Raw genomic sequence first — 12505 nt, 5'->3', positions numbered from 1 at the left:
CTGTTCTTCATCAAAGGGCTGTACTTACTCTGGTTTCTTTTCATAACGCTCAAGTCTTTCGCCTTTTACTAAAGACTTCTGTGAAAAGCAACACCAATGAGTTGAAGCTATTTTCGGCAAGCATTGTCATTTGGCTTAGCGTTGTGCTTTTGTGAAGATCAGAAAAGCCATTTTAAGCCTGAGCTAGATTTAGGTGTTTGATGCCCAGTGAAAAGTATTGCACTGTGACAAGTGACACTTGTGCCTGAAGATTGCGTTGGGCAGCTAACGGTTGGGCCACATCATTTTTCGGCCTTTTGGCTGTAGTAAATGTTCTCATCAGTTTAATATCTGATATGTCCTCAATAAGACGACAACATTAAACATATGTTTTTTGTGTCGGGGGCTGAAAAAGGGGCTTGCTCCGTTCACTCCACGCATCGACCCGGTATTGCAGCGCCGCTGGAAATGGCGCACCCTTCTCCTGCCTTGTGGACAACCAAATATCGACGCAAACGGAGCGGCCCATTGCTCAAATTGCCATTGGACTGAGAAACAAATGAGTCCCACTGGATGCTGTCTTCATGGCCTGGCGTTGTGGCAAAATAGGCTCTGTTGACTCCTCATCACCCATGTCCCTTGGCGAACCTCATTGGGCTCCCAGTCTCAAATGGCTGTAAAACATGACAACTGGAGTAAAAGCCAATCAACAGCAAAATGAAGTCTCAAAAAATACAGCGAGATTTGCACTTTTAATTGGCAGAAAAACACAGGACAGAGAGGAAATATTGCCACAGTGATATTGTGGGCAGGGGTAGGGGAATGGGTGTGGCCTGGGATTTGGATCGCGGGGCAAGTCAGGCGTACCGTGAGTGTTTTGACTGGGACGACTAGGGTCTTTGGCTGTTCTTCATCAAAGGGCTGTACTTACTCTGGTTTCTTTTCATAACGCTCAAGTCTTTCGCCTTTTACTAAAGACTTCTGTGAAAAGCAACACCAATGAGTTGAAGCTATTTTCGGCAGGCATTGTCATTTGGCTTAGCGTTGTGCTTTTGTGAAGATCAGAAAAGCCATTTTAAGCCTGAGCTAGATTTAGGTGTTTGATGCCCAGTGAAAAGTATTGCACTGTGACAAGTGACACTTGTGCCTGAAGATTGCGTTGGGCAGCTAACGGTTGGGCCACATCACTTTTCGGCCTTTTGGCTGTAGTAAATGTTCTCATCAGTTTAATATCTGATATGTCCTCAATAAGACGACAGCATTAAACATATGTTTTTTGTGTCGGGGGCTGAAAAAGGGGCTTGCTCCGTTCACTCCACGCATCGACCCGGTATTGCAGCGCCGCTGGAAATGGCGCACCCTTCTCCTGCCTTGTGGACAACCAAATATCGACGCAAACGGAGCGGCCCATTGCTCAAATTGCCATTGGACTGAGAAACAAATGAGTCCCACTGGATGCTGTCTTCATGGCCTGGCGTTGTGGCAAAATAGGCTCTGTTGACTCCTCATCACCCATGTCCCTTGGCGAACCTCATTGGGCTCCCAGTCTCAAATGGCTGTAAAACATGACAACTGGAGTAAAAGCCAATCAACAGCAAAATGAAGTCTCAAAAAATACAGCGAGATTTGCACTTTTAATTGGCAGAAAAACACAGGACAGAGAGGAAATATTGCCACAGTGATATTGTGGGCAGGGGTAGGGGAATGCGTGTGGCCTGGGATTTGGATCGCGGGGCAAGTCAGGCGTACCGTGAGTGTTTTGACTGGGACGACTAGGGTCTTTGGCTGTTCTTCATCAAAGGGCTGTACTTACTCTGGTTTCTTTTCATAACGCACAAGTCTTTCGCCTTTTACTAAAGACTTCCGTGGAAAGGAACACCAATGAGTTGAAGCTATTTTTGGCAGGCTTTGCCATTTGGCTGAGCCTTGTGCTTTTGTGAAGATCAGAAAAGCCATTTTAAGCCTGAGCTAGATTTAGGTGTTTGATGCCCAGTGAAAAGTATTGCACTGTGACAAGTGACACTTGTGCCTGAAGATTGCGTTGGGCAGCTAACGGTTGGGCCACATCACTTTTCGGCCTTTTGGCTGTAGTAAATGTTCTCATCAGTTTAATATCTGATATGTCCTCAATAAGACGACAGCATTAAACATATGTTTTTTGTGTCGGGGGCTGAAAAAGGGGCTTGCTCCGTTCACTCCACGCATCGACCCGGTATTGCAGCGCTGCTGGAAATGGCGCACCCTTCTCCTGCCTTGTGGACAACCAAATATCGACGCAAACGGAGCGGCCCATTGCTCAAATTGCCATTGGACTGAGAAACAAATGAGTCCCACTGGATGCTGTCTTCATGGCCTGGCGTTGTGGCAAAATAGGCTCTGTTGACTCCTCATCACCCATGTCCCTTGGCGAACCTCATTGGGCTCCCAGTCTCAAATGGCTGTAAAACATGACAACTGGAGTAAAAGCCAATCAACAGCAAAATGAAGTCTCAAAAAATACAGCGAGATTTGCACTTTTAATTGGCAGAAAAACACAGGACAGAGAGGAAATATTGCCACAGTGATATTGTGGGCAGGGGTAGGGGAATGGGTGTGGCCTGGGATTTGGATCGCGGGGCAAGTCAGGCGTACCGTGAGTGTTTTGACTAGGACGACTAGGGTCTTTGGCTGTTCTTCATCAAAGGGCTGTACTTACTCTGGTTTCTTTTCATAACGCACAAGTCTTTCGCCTTTTACTAAAGACTTCCGTGAAAAGCAACACCAATGAGTTGAAGCTATTTTTGGCAGGCTTTGCCATTTGGCTTAGCCTTGTGCTTTTGTGAAGATCAGAAAAGCCATTTTAAGCCTGAGCTAGATTTAGGTGTTTGATGCCCAGTGAAAAGTATTGCACTGTGACAAGTGACACTTGTGCCTGAAGATTGCGTTGGGCAGCTAACGGTTGGGCCACATCACTTTTCGGCCTTTTGGCTGTAGTAAATGTTCTCATCAGTTTAATATCTGATATGTCCTCAATAAGACGACAGCATTAAACATATGTTTTTTGTGTCGGGGGCTGAAAAAGGGGCTTGCTCCGTTCACTCCACGCATCGACCCGGTATTGCAGCGCCGCTGGAAATGGCGCACCCTTCTCCTGCCTTGTGGACAACCAAATATCGACGCAAACGGAGCGGCCCATTGCTCAAATTGCCATTGGACTGAGAAACAAATGAGTCCCACTGGATGCTGTCTTCATGGCCTGGCGTTGTGGCAAAATAGGCTCTGTTGACTCCTCATCACCCATGTCCCTTGGCGAACCTCATTGGGCTCCCAGTCTCAAATGGCTGTAAAACATGACAACTGGAGTAAAAGCCAATCAACAGCAAAATGAAGTCTCAAAAAATACAGCGAGATTTGCACTTTTAATTGGCAGAAAAACACAGGACAGAGAGGAAATATTGCCACAGTGATATTGTGGGCAGGGGTAGGGGAATGGGTGTGGCCTGGGATTTGGATCGCGGGGCAAGTCAGGCGTACCGTGAGTGTTTTGACTGGGACGACTAGGGTCTTTGGCTGTTCTTCATCAAAGGGCTGTACTTACTCTGGTTTCTTTTCATAACGCACAAGTCTTTCGCCTTTTACTAAAGACTTCCGTGGAAAGGAACACCAATGCGTTGAAGCTATTTTTGGCAGGCTTTGCAGTTTGGCTGAGCCTTGTGCTTTTGTGAAGATCAGAAAAGCCATTTTAAGCCTGAGCTAGATTTAGGTGTTTGATGCCCAGTGAAAAGTATTGCACTGTGACAAGTGACACTTGTGCCTGAAGATTGCGTTGGGCAGCTAACGGTTGGGCCACATCACTTTTCGGCCTTTTGGCTGTAGTAAATGTTCTCATCAGTTTAATATCTGATATGTCCTCAATAAGACGACAGCATTAAACATATGTTTTTTGTGTCGGGGGCTGAAAAAGGGGCTTGCTCCGTTCACTCCACGCATCGACCCGGTATTGCAGCGCCGCTGGAAATGGCGCACCCTTCTCCTGCCTTGTGGACAACCAAATATCAACGCAAACGGAGCGGCCCATTGCTCAAATTGCCATTGGACTGAGAAACAAATGAGTCCCACTGGATGCTGTCTTCATGGCCTGGCGTTGTGGCAAAATAGGCTCTGTTGACTCCTCATCACCCATGTCCCTTGGCGAACCTCATTGGGCTCCCAGTCTCAAATGGCTGTAAAACATGACAACTGGAGTAAAAGCCAATCAACAGCAAAATGAAGTCTCAAAAAATACAGCGAGATTTGCACTTTTAATTGGCAGAAAAACACAGGACAGAGAGGAAATATTGCCACGGTGATATTGTGGGCAGGGGTAGGGGAATGGGTGCGGCCTGGGATTTGGATCGCGGGGCAAGTCAGGCGTACCGTGAGTGTTTTGACTGGGACGACTAGGGTCTTTGGCTGTTCTTCATCAAAGGGCTGTACTTACTCTGGTTTCTTTTCATAACGCACAAGTCTTTCGCCTTTTACTAAAGACTTCCGTGGAAAGGAACACCAATGAGTTGAAGCTATTTTTGGCAGGCTTTGCAGTTTGGCTGAGCCTTGTGCTTTTGTGAAGATCAGAAAAGCCATTTTAAGCCTGAGCTAGATTTAGGTGTTTGATGCCCAGTGAAAAGTATTGCACTGTGACAAGTGACACTTGTGCCTGAAGATTGCGTTGGGCAGCTAACGGTTGGGCCACATCACTTTTCGGCCTTTTGGCTGTAGTAAATGTTCTCATCAGTTTAATATCTGATATGTCCTCAATAAGACGACAGCATTAAACATATGTTTTTTGTGTCGGGGGCTGAAAAAGGGGCTTGCTCCGTTCACTCCACGCATCGACCCGGTATTGCAGCGCCGCTGGAAATGGCGCACCCTTCTCCTGCCTTGTGGACAACCAAATATCAACGCAAACGGAGCGGCCCATTGCTCAAATTGCCATTGGACTGAGAAACCAATGAGTCCCACTGGATGCTGTCTTCATGGCCTGGCGTTGTGGCAAAATAGGCTCTGTTGACTCCTCATCACCCATGTCCCTTGGCGAACCTCATTGGGCTCCCAGTCTCAAATGGCTGTAAAACATGACAACTGGAGTAAAAGCCAATCAACAGCAAAATGAAGTCTCAAAAAATACAGCGAGATTTGCACTTTTAATTGGCAGAAAAACACAGGACAGAGAGGAAATATTGCCACGGTGATATTGTGGGCAGGGGTAGGGGAATGGGTGCGGCCTGGGATTTGGATCGCGGGGCAAGTCAGGCGTACCGTGAGTGTTTTGACTGGGACGACTAGGGTCTTTGGCTGTTCTTCATCAAAGGGCTGTACTTACTCTGGTTTCTTTTCATAACGCACAAGTCTTTCGCCTTTTACTAAAGACTTCCGTGAAAAGCAACACCAATGAGTTGAAGCTATTTTTGGCAGGCTTTGCCATTTGGCTTAGCCTTGTGCTTTTGTGAAGATCAGAAAAGCCATTTTAAGCCTGAGCTAGATTTAGGTGTTTGATGCCCAGTGAAAAGTATTGCACTGTGACAAGTGACACTTGTGCCTGAAGATTGCGTTGGGCAGCTAACGGTTGGGCCACATCACTTTTCGGCCTTTTGGCTGTAGTAAATGTTCTCATCAGTTTAATATCTGATATGTCCTCAATAAGACGACAGCATTAAACATATGTTTTTTGTGTCGGGGGCTGAAAAAGGGGCTTGCTCCGTTCACTCCACGCATCGACCCGGTATTGCAGCGCCGCTGGAAATGGCGCACCCTTCTCCTGCCTTGTGGACAACCAAATATCGACGCAAACGGAGCGGCCCATTGCTCAAATTGCCATTGGACTGAGAAACAAATGAGTCCCACTGGATGCTGTCTTCATGGCCTGGCGTTGTGGCAAAATAGGCTCTGTTGACTCCTCATCACCCATGTCCCTTGGCGAACCTCATTGGGCTCCCAGTCTCAAATGGCTGTAAAACATGACAACTGGAGTAAAAGCCAATCAACAGCAAAATGAAGTCTCAAAAAATACAGCGAGATTTGCACTTTTAATTGGCAGAAAAACACAGGACAGAGAGGAAATATTGCCACAGTGATATTGTGGGCAGGGGTAGGGGAATGGGTGTGGCCTGGGATTTGGATCGCGGGGCAAGTCAGGCGTACCGTGAGTGTTTTGACTGGGACGACTAGGGTCTTTGGCTGTTCTTCATCAAAGGGCTGTACTTACTCTGGTTTCTTTTCATAACGCACAAGTCTTTCGCCTTTTACTAAAGACTTCCGTGGAAAGCAACACCAATGAGTTGAAGCTATTTTTGGCAGGCTTTGCCATTTGGCTTAGCCTTGTGCTTTTGTGAAGATCAGAAAAGCCATTTTAAGCCTGAGCTAGATTTAGGTGTTTGATGCCCAGTGAAAAGTATTGCACTGTGACAAGTGACACTTGTGCCTGAAGATTGCGTTGGGCAGCTAACGGTTGGGCCACATCACTTTTCGGCCTTTTGGCTGTAGTAAATGTTCTCATCAGTTTAATATCTGATATGTCCTCAATAAGACGACAGCATTAAACATATGTTTTTTGTGTCGGGGGCTGAAAAAGGGGCTTGCTCCGTTCACTCCACGCATCGACCCGGTATTGCAGCGCCGCTGGAAATGGCGCACCCTTCTCCTGCCTTGTGGACAACCAAATATCGACGCAAACGGAGCGGCCCATTGCTCAAATTGCCATTGGACTGAGAAACAAATGAGTCCCACTGGATGCTGTCTTCATGGCCTGGCGTTGTGGCAAAATAGGCTCTGTTGACTCCTCATCACCCATGTCCCTTGGCGAACCTCATTGGGCTCCCAGTCTCAAATGGCTGTAAAACATGACAACTGGAGTAAAAGCCAATCAACAGCAAAATGAAGTCTCAAAAAATACAGCGAGATTTGCACTTTTAATTGGCAGAAAAACACAGGACAGAGAGGAAATATTGCCACAGTGATATTGTGGGCAGGGGTAGGGGAATGGGTGTGGCCTGGGATTTGGATCGCGGGGCAAGTCAGGCGTACCGTGAGTGTTTTGACTGGGACGACTAGGGTCTTTGGCTGTTCTTCATCAAAGGGCTGTACTTACTCTGGTTTCTTTTCATAACGCACAAGTCTTTCGCCTTTTACTAAAGACTTCCGTGGAAAGGAACACCAATGCGTTGAAGCTATTTTTGGCAGGCTTTGCAGTTTGGCTGAGCCTTGTGCTTTTGTGAAGATCAGAAAAGCCATTTTAAGCCTGAGCTAGATTTAGGTGTTTGATGCCCAGTGAAAAGTATTGCACTGTGACAAGTGACACTTGTGCCTGAAGATTGCGTTGGGCAGCTAACGGTTGGGCCACATCACTTTTCGGCCTTTTGGCTGTAGTAAATGTTCTCATCAGTTTAATATCTGATATGTCCTCAATAAGACGACAGCATTAAACATATGTTTTTTGTGTCGGGGGCTGAAAAAGGGGCTTGCTCCGTTCACTCCACGCATCGACCCGGTATTGCAGCGCCGCTGGAAATGGCGCACCCTTCTCCTGCCTTGTGGACAACCAAATATCGACGCAAACGGAGCGGCCCATTGCTCAAATTGCCATTGGACTGAGAAACAAATGAGTCCCACTGGATGCTGTCTTCATGGCCTGGCGTTGTGGCAAAATAGGCTCTGTTGACTCCTCATCACCCATGTCCCTTGGCGAACCTCATTGGGCTCCCAGTCTCAAATGGCTGTAAAACATGACAACTGGAGTAAAAGCCAATCAACAGCAAAATGAAGTCTCAAAAAATACAGCGAGATTTGCACTTTTAATTGGCAGAAAAACACAGGACAGAGAGGAAATATTGCCACGGTGATATTGTGGGCAGGGGTAGGGGAATGGGTGCGGCCTGGGATTTGGATCGCGGGGCAAGTCAGGCGTACCGTGAGTGTTTTGACTGGGACGACTAGGGTCTTTGGCTGTTCTTCATCAAAGGGCTGTACTTACTCTGGTTTCTTTTCATAACGCACAAGTCTTTCGCCTTTTATTAAAGACTTCCGTGGAAAGGAACACCAATGAGTTGGAGCTATTTTTGGCAGGCTTTGTCATTTGGCTGAGCCTTGTGCTTTTGTGAAGATCAGAAAAGCCATTTTAAGCCTGAGCTAGATTTAGGTGTTTGATGCCCAGTGAAAAGTATTGCACTGTGACAAGTGACACTTGTGCCTGAAGATTGTGTTGGGCAGCTAACGGTTGGGCCACATCACTTTTCGGCCTTTTGGCTGTAGTAAATGTTCTCATCAGTTTAATATCTGATATGTCCTCAATAAGACGACAGCATTAAACATATGTTTTTTGTGTCGGGGGCTGAAAAAGGGGCTTGCTCCGTTCACTCCACGCATCGACCCGGTATTGCAGCGCCGCTGGAAATGGCGCACCCTTCTCCTGCCTTGTGGACAACCAAATATCGACGCAAACGGAGCGGCCCATTGCTCAAATTGCCATTGGACTGAGAAACAAATGAGTCCCACTGGATGCTGTCTTCATGGCCTGGCGTTGTGGCAAAATAGGCTCTGTTGACTCCTCATCACCCATGTCCCTTGGTGAACCTCATTGGGCTCCCAGTCTCAAATGGCTGTAAAACATGACAACTGGAGTAAAAGCCAATCAACAGCAAAATGAAGTCTCAAAAAATACAGCGAGATTTGCACTTTTAATTGGCAGAAAAACACAGGACAGAGAGGAAATATTGCCACAGTGATATTGTGGGCAGGGGTAGGGGAATGGGTGTGGCCTGGGATTTGGATCGCGGGGCAAGTCAGGCGTACCGTGAGTGTTTTGACTGGGACGACTAGGGTCTTTGGCTGTTCTTCATCAAAGGGCTGTACTTACTCTGGTTTCTTTTCATAACGCACAAGTCTTTCGCCTTTTACTAAAGACTTCCGTGGAAAGCAACACCAATGAGTTGAAGCTATTTTTGGCAGGCTTTGCCATTTGGCTTAGCCTTGTGCTTTTGTGAAGATCAGAAAAGCCATTTTAAGCCTGAGCTAGATTTAGGTGTTTGATGCCCAGTGAAAAGTATTGCACTGTGACAAGTGACACTTGTGCCTGAAGATTGCGTTGGGCAGCTAACGGTTGGGCCACATCACTTTTCGGCCTTTTGGCTGTAGTAAATGTTCTCATCAGTTTAATATCTGATATGTCCTCAATAAGACGACAGCATTAAACATATGTTTTTTGTGTCGGGGGCTGAAAAAGGGGCTTGCTCCGTTCACTCCACGCATCGACCCGGTATTGCAGCGCCGCTGGAAATGGCGCACCCTTCTCCTGCCTTGTGGACAACCAAATATCGACGCAAACGGAGCGGCCCATTGCTCAAATTGCCATTGGACTGAGAAACAAATGAGTCCCACTGGATGCTGTCTTCATGGCCTGGCGTTGTGGCAAAATAGGCTCTGTTGACTCCTCATCACCCATGTCCCTTGGCGAACCTCATTGGGCTCCCAGTCTCAAATGGCTGTAAAACATGACAACTGGAGTAAAAGCCAATCAACAGCAAAATGAAGTCTCAAAAAATACAGCGAGATTTGCACTTTTAATTGGCAGAAAAACACAGGACAGAGAGGAAATATTGCCACAGTGATATTGTGGGCAGGGGTAGGGGAATGGGTGTGGCCTGGGATTTGGATCGCGGGGCAAGTCAGGCGTACCGTGAGTGTTTTGACTGGGACGACTAGGGTCTTTGGCTGTTCTTCATCAAAGGGCTGTACTTACTCTGGTTTCTTTTCATAACGCACAAGTCTTTCGCCTTTTACTAAAGACTTCCGTGGAAAGGAACACCAATGAGTTGAAGCTGTTTTTGGCAGGCTTTGCCGTTTGGCTGAGCCTTGTGCTTTTGTGAAGATCAGAAAAGCCATTTTAAGCCTGAGCTAGATTTAGGTGTTTGATGCCCAGTGAAAAGTATTGCACTGTGACAAGTGACACTTGTGCCTGAAGATTGCGTTGGGCAGCTAACGGTTGGGCCACATCACTTTTCGGCCTTTTGGCTGTAGTAAATGTTCTCATCAGTTTAATATCTGATATGTCCTCAATAAGACAACAGCATTAAACATATGTTTTTTGTGTCGGGGGCTGAAAAAGGGGCTTGCTCCGTTCACTCCACGCATCGACCCGGTATTGCAGCGCCGCTGGAAATGGCGCACCCTTCTCCTGCCTTGTGGACAACCAAATATCAACGCAAACGGAGCGGCCCATTGCTCAAATTGCCATTGGACTGAGAAACAAATGAGTCCCACTGGATGCTGTCTTCATGGCCTGGCGTTGTGGCAAAATAGGCTCTGTTGACTCCTCATCACCCATGTCCCTTGGCGAACCTCATTGGGCTCCCAGTCTCAAATGGCTGTAAAACATGACAACTGGAGTAAAAGCCAATCAACAGCAAAATGAAGTCTCAAAAAATACAGCGAGATTTGCACTTTTAATTGGCAGAAAAACACAGGACAGAGAGGAAATATTGCCACGGTGATATTGTGGGCAGGGGTAGGGGAATGGGTGCGGCCTGGGATTTGGATCGCGGGGCAAGTCAGGCGTACCGTGAGTGTTTTGACTGGGACGACTAGGGTCTTTGGCTGTTCTTCATCAAAGGGCTGTACTTACTCTGGTTTCTTTTCATAACGCACAAGTCTTTCGCCTTTTACTAAAGACTTCCGTGGAAAGGAACACCAATGAGTTGAAGCTATTTTTGGCAGGCTTTGTCATTTGGCTGAGCCTTGTGCTTTTGTGAAGATCAGAAAAGCCATTTTAAGCCTGAGCTAGATTTAGGTGTTTGATGCCCAGTGAAAAGTATTGCACTGTGACAAGTGACACTTGTGCCTGAAGATTGCGTTGGGCAGCTAACGGTTGGGCCACATCACTTTTCGGCCTTTTGGCTGTAGTAAATGTTCTCATCAGTTTAATATCTGATATGTCCTCAATAAGACGACAGCATTAAACATATGTTTTTTGTGTCGGGGGCTGAAAAAGGGGCTTGCTCCGTTCACTCCACGCATCGACCCGGTATTGCAGCGCCGCTGGAAATGGCGCACCCTTCTCCTGCCTTGTGGACAACCAAATATCGACGCAAACGGAGCGGCCCATTGCTCAAATTGCCATTGGACTGAGAAACAAATGAGTCCCACTGGATGCTGTCTTCATGGCCTGGCGTTGTGGCAAAATAGGCTCTGTTGACTCCTCATCACCCATGTCCCTTGGCGAACCTCATTGGGCTCCCAGTCTCAAATGGCTGTAAAACATGACAACTGGAGTAAAAGCCAATCAACAGCAAAATGAAGTCTCAAAAAATACAGCGAGATTTGCACTTTTAATTGGCAGAAAAACACAGGACAGAGAGGAAATATTGCCACAGTGATATTGTGGGCAGGGGTAGGGGAATGGGTGTGGCCTGGGATTTGGATCGCGGGGCAAGTCAGGCGTACCGTGAGTGTTTTGACTGGGACGACTAGGGTCTTTGGCTGTTCTTCATCAAAGGGCTGTACTTACTCTGGTTTCTTTTCATAACGCACAAGTCTTTCGCCTTTTACTAAAGACTTCCGTGGAAAGCAACACCAATGAGTTGAAGCTGTTTTTGGCAGGCTTTGCCATTTGGCTTAGCCTTGTGCTTTTGTGAAGATCAGAAAAGCCATTTTAAGCCTGAGCTAGATTTAGGTGTTTGATGCCCAGTGAAAAGTATTGCACTGTGACAAGTGACACTTGTGCCTGAAGATTGCGTTGGGCAGCTAACGGTTGGGCCACATCACTTTTCGGCCTTTTGGCTGTAGTAAATGTTCTCATCAGTTTAATATCTGATATGTCCTCAATAAGACGACAGCATTAAACATATGTTTTTTGTGTCGGGGGCTGAAAAAGGGGCTTGCTCCGTTCACTCCACGCATCGACCCGGTATTGCAGCGCCGCTGGAAATGGCGCACCCTTCTCCTGCCTTGTGGACAACCAAATATCGACGCAAACGGAGCGGCCCATTGCTCAAATTGCCATTGGACTGAGAAACAAATGAGTCCCACTGGATGCTGTCTTCATGGCCTGGCGTTGTGGCAAAATAGGCTCTGTTGACTCCTCATCACCCATGTCCCTTGGCGAACCTCATTGGGCTCCCAGTCTCAAATGGCTGTAAAACATGACAACTGGAGTAAAAGCCAATCAACAGCAAAATGAAGTCTCAAAAAATACAGCGAGATTTGCACTTTTAATTGGCAGAAAAACACAGGACAGAGAGGAAATATTGCCACAGTGATATTGTGGGCAGGGGTAGGGGAATGGGTGTGGCCTGGGATTTGGATCGCGGGGCAAGTCAGGCGTACCGTGAGTGTTTTGACTGGGACGACTAGGGTCTTTGGCTGTTCTTCATCAAAGGGCTGTACTTACTTTGGTTTCTTTTCATAACGCACAAGTCTTTCGCCTTTTACTAAAGACTTCCGTGGAAAGCAACACCAATGAGTTGAAGCTATTTTTGGCAGGCTTTGCCGTTTGGCTGAGCCTTGTGCTTTTGTGAAG

The 12505-nt window shown here is 47.0% G+C and overlaps 15 non-coding genes and 14 pseudogenes across 15 annotated transcripts; all 29 read left to right on the top strand.

Moving 5' to 3' along the window:
• The first annotated feature begins 24 nt into the window (after window positions 1-24).
• On the top strand, window positions 25-138 carry LOC144465998 (U5 spliceosomal RNA). The gene has a single exon (XR_013493049.1). It is a non-coding gene; the product is annotated as a U5 spliceosomal RNA (small nuclear RNA).
• Window positions 139-280: 142 nt separating this feature from the next.
• LOC144465172 (U2 spliceosomal RNA) lies at window positions 281-461 on the top strand (annotated as a pseudogene).
• A 445-nt stretch (window positions 462-906) lies between these two features.
• On the top strand, window positions 907-1018 carry LOC144466005 (U5 spliceosomal RNA). Its single transcript, XR_013493055.1, has one exon. It is a non-coding gene; the product is annotated as a U5 spliceosomal RNA (small nuclear RNA).
• Window positions 1019-1162: 144 nt separating this feature from the next.
• On the top strand, window positions 1163-1343 carry LOC144466247 (U2 spliceosomal RNA; annotated as a pseudogene).
• Window positions 1344-1788: 445 nt separating this feature from the next.
• LOC144465345 (U5 spliceosomal RNA) lies at window positions 1789-1903 on the top strand. Its single transcript, XR_013492503.1, has one exon. It is a non-coding gene; the product is annotated as a U5 spliceosomal RNA (small nuclear RNA).
• A 141-nt stretch (window positions 1904-2044) lies between these two features.
• LOC144465177 (U2 spliceosomal RNA) lies at window positions 2045-2225 on the top strand (annotated as a pseudogene).
• Window positions 2226-2670: 445 nt separating this feature from the next.
• Window positions 2671-2785, top strand: LOC144465508 (U5 spliceosomal RNA). The gene has a single exon (XR_013492646.1). It is a non-coding gene; the product is annotated as a U5 spliceosomal RNA (small nuclear RNA).
• A 141-nt stretch (window positions 2786-2926) lies between these two features.
• Window positions 2927-3107, top strand: LOC144466246 (U2 spliceosomal RNA; annotated as a pseudogene).
• Window positions 3108-3552: 445 nt separating this feature from the next.
• On the top strand, window positions 3553-3665 carry LOC144465715 (U5 spliceosomal RNA). The gene has a single exon (XR_013492830.1). It is a non-coding gene; the product is annotated as a U5 spliceosomal RNA (small nuclear RNA).
• A 143-nt stretch (window positions 3666-3808) lies between these two features.
• Window positions 3809-3989, top strand: LOC144466245 (U2 spliceosomal RNA; annotated as a pseudogene).
• A 445-nt stretch (window positions 3990-4434) lies between these two features.
• Window positions 4435-4547, top strand: LOC144465439 (U5 spliceosomal RNA). The gene has a single exon (XR_013492587.1). It is a non-coding gene; the product is annotated as a U5 spliceosomal RNA (small nuclear RNA).
• A 143-nt stretch (window positions 4548-4690) lies between these two features.
• LOC144466243 (U2 spliceosomal RNA) lies at window positions 4691-4871 on the top strand (annotated as a pseudogene).
• Window positions 4872-5316: 445 nt separating this feature from the next.
• On the top strand, window positions 5317-5431 carry LOC144465507 (U5 spliceosomal RNA). Its single transcript, XR_013492645.1, has one exon. It is a non-coding gene; the product is annotated as a U5 spliceosomal RNA (small nuclear RNA).
• Window positions 5432-5572: 141 nt separating this feature from the next.
• On the top strand, window positions 5573-5753 carry LOC144466242 (U2 spliceosomal RNA; annotated as a pseudogene).
• A 445-nt stretch (window positions 5754-6198) lies between these two features.
• On the top strand, window positions 6199-6313 carry LOC144465586 (U5 spliceosomal RNA). The gene has a single exon (XR_013492716.1). It is a non-coding gene; the product is annotated as a U5 spliceosomal RNA (small nuclear RNA).
• A 141-nt stretch (window positions 6314-6454) lies between these two features.
• LOC144466241 (U2 spliceosomal RNA) lies at window positions 6455-6635 on the top strand (annotated as a pseudogene).
• Window positions 6636-7080: 445 nt separating this feature from the next.
• Window positions 7081-7193, top strand: LOC144465713 (U5 spliceosomal RNA). The gene has a single exon (XR_013492829.1). It is a non-coding gene; the product is annotated as a U5 spliceosomal RNA (small nuclear RNA).
• A 143-nt stretch (window positions 7194-7336) lies between these two features.
• LOC144466240 (U2 spliceosomal RNA) lies at window positions 7337-7517 on the top strand (annotated as a pseudogene).
• Window positions 7518-7962: 445 nt separating this feature from the next.
• LOC144465757 (U5 spliceosomal RNA) lies at window positions 7963-8075 on the top strand. The gene has a single exon (XR_013492864.1). It is a non-coding gene; the product is annotated as a U5 spliceosomal RNA (small nuclear RNA).
• A 143-nt stretch (window positions 8076-8218) lies between these two features.
• LOC144466239 (U2 spliceosomal RNA) lies at window positions 8219-8399 on the top strand (annotated as a pseudogene).
• A 445-nt stretch (window positions 8400-8844) lies between these two features.
• LOC144465585 (U5 spliceosomal RNA) lies at window positions 8845-8959 on the top strand. Its single transcript, XR_013492715.1, has one exon. It is a non-coding gene; the product is annotated as a U5 spliceosomal RNA (small nuclear RNA).
• A 141-nt stretch (window positions 8960-9100) lies between these two features.
• LOC144466238 (U2 spliceosomal RNA) lies at window positions 9101-9281 on the top strand (annotated as a pseudogene).
• Window positions 9282-9726: 445 nt separating this feature from the next.
• Window positions 9727-9841, top strand: LOC144465480 (U5 spliceosomal RNA). Its single transcript, XR_013492621.1, has one exon. It is a non-coding gene; the product is annotated as a U5 spliceosomal RNA (small nuclear RNA).
• A 141-nt stretch (window positions 9842-9982) lies between these two features.
• Window positions 9983-10163, top strand: LOC144465252 (U2 spliceosomal RNA; annotated as a pseudogene).
• Window positions 10164-10608: 445 nt separating this feature from the next.
• Window positions 10609-10721, top strand: LOC144465335 (U5 spliceosomal RNA). The gene has a single exon (XR_013492494.1). It is a non-coding gene; the product is annotated as a U5 spliceosomal RNA (small nuclear RNA).
• A 143-nt stretch (window positions 10722-10864) lies between these two features.
• LOC144466237 (U2 spliceosomal RNA) lies at window positions 10865-11045 on the top strand (annotated as a pseudogene).
• Window positions 11046-11490: 445 nt separating this feature from the next.
• LOC144465810 (U5 spliceosomal RNA) lies at window positions 11491-11605 on the top strand. The gene has a single exon (XR_013492912.1). It is a non-coding gene; the product is annotated as a U5 spliceosomal RNA (small nuclear RNA).
• A 141-nt stretch (window positions 11606-11746) lies between these two features.
• LOC144466236 (U2 spliceosomal RNA) lies at window positions 11747-11927 on the top strand (annotated as a pseudogene).
• A 445-nt stretch (window positions 11928-12372) lies between these two features.
• LOC144465766 (U5 spliceosomal RNA) lies at window positions 12373-12487 on the top strand. The gene has a single exon (XR_013492872.1). It is a non-coding gene; the product is annotated as a U5 spliceosomal RNA (small nuclear RNA).
• Window positions 12488-12505: the final 18 nt, after the last annotated feature.

The sequence above is a fragment of the Epinephelus lanceolatus genome, chromosome 12, assembly GCF_041903045.1.
Source record: "Epinephelus lanceolatus isolate andai-2023 chromosome 12, ASM4190304v1, whole genome shotgun sequence".
In the NCBI taxonomy this organism is placed as follows: domain Eukaryota; kingdom Metazoa; phylum Chordata; class Actinopteri; order Perciformes; family Serranidae; genus Epinephelus; species Epinephelus lanceolatus.
Note: the sequence above shows the minus strand (reverse complement) of the source record. Positions and strands in the feature narration are given on the sequence as shown.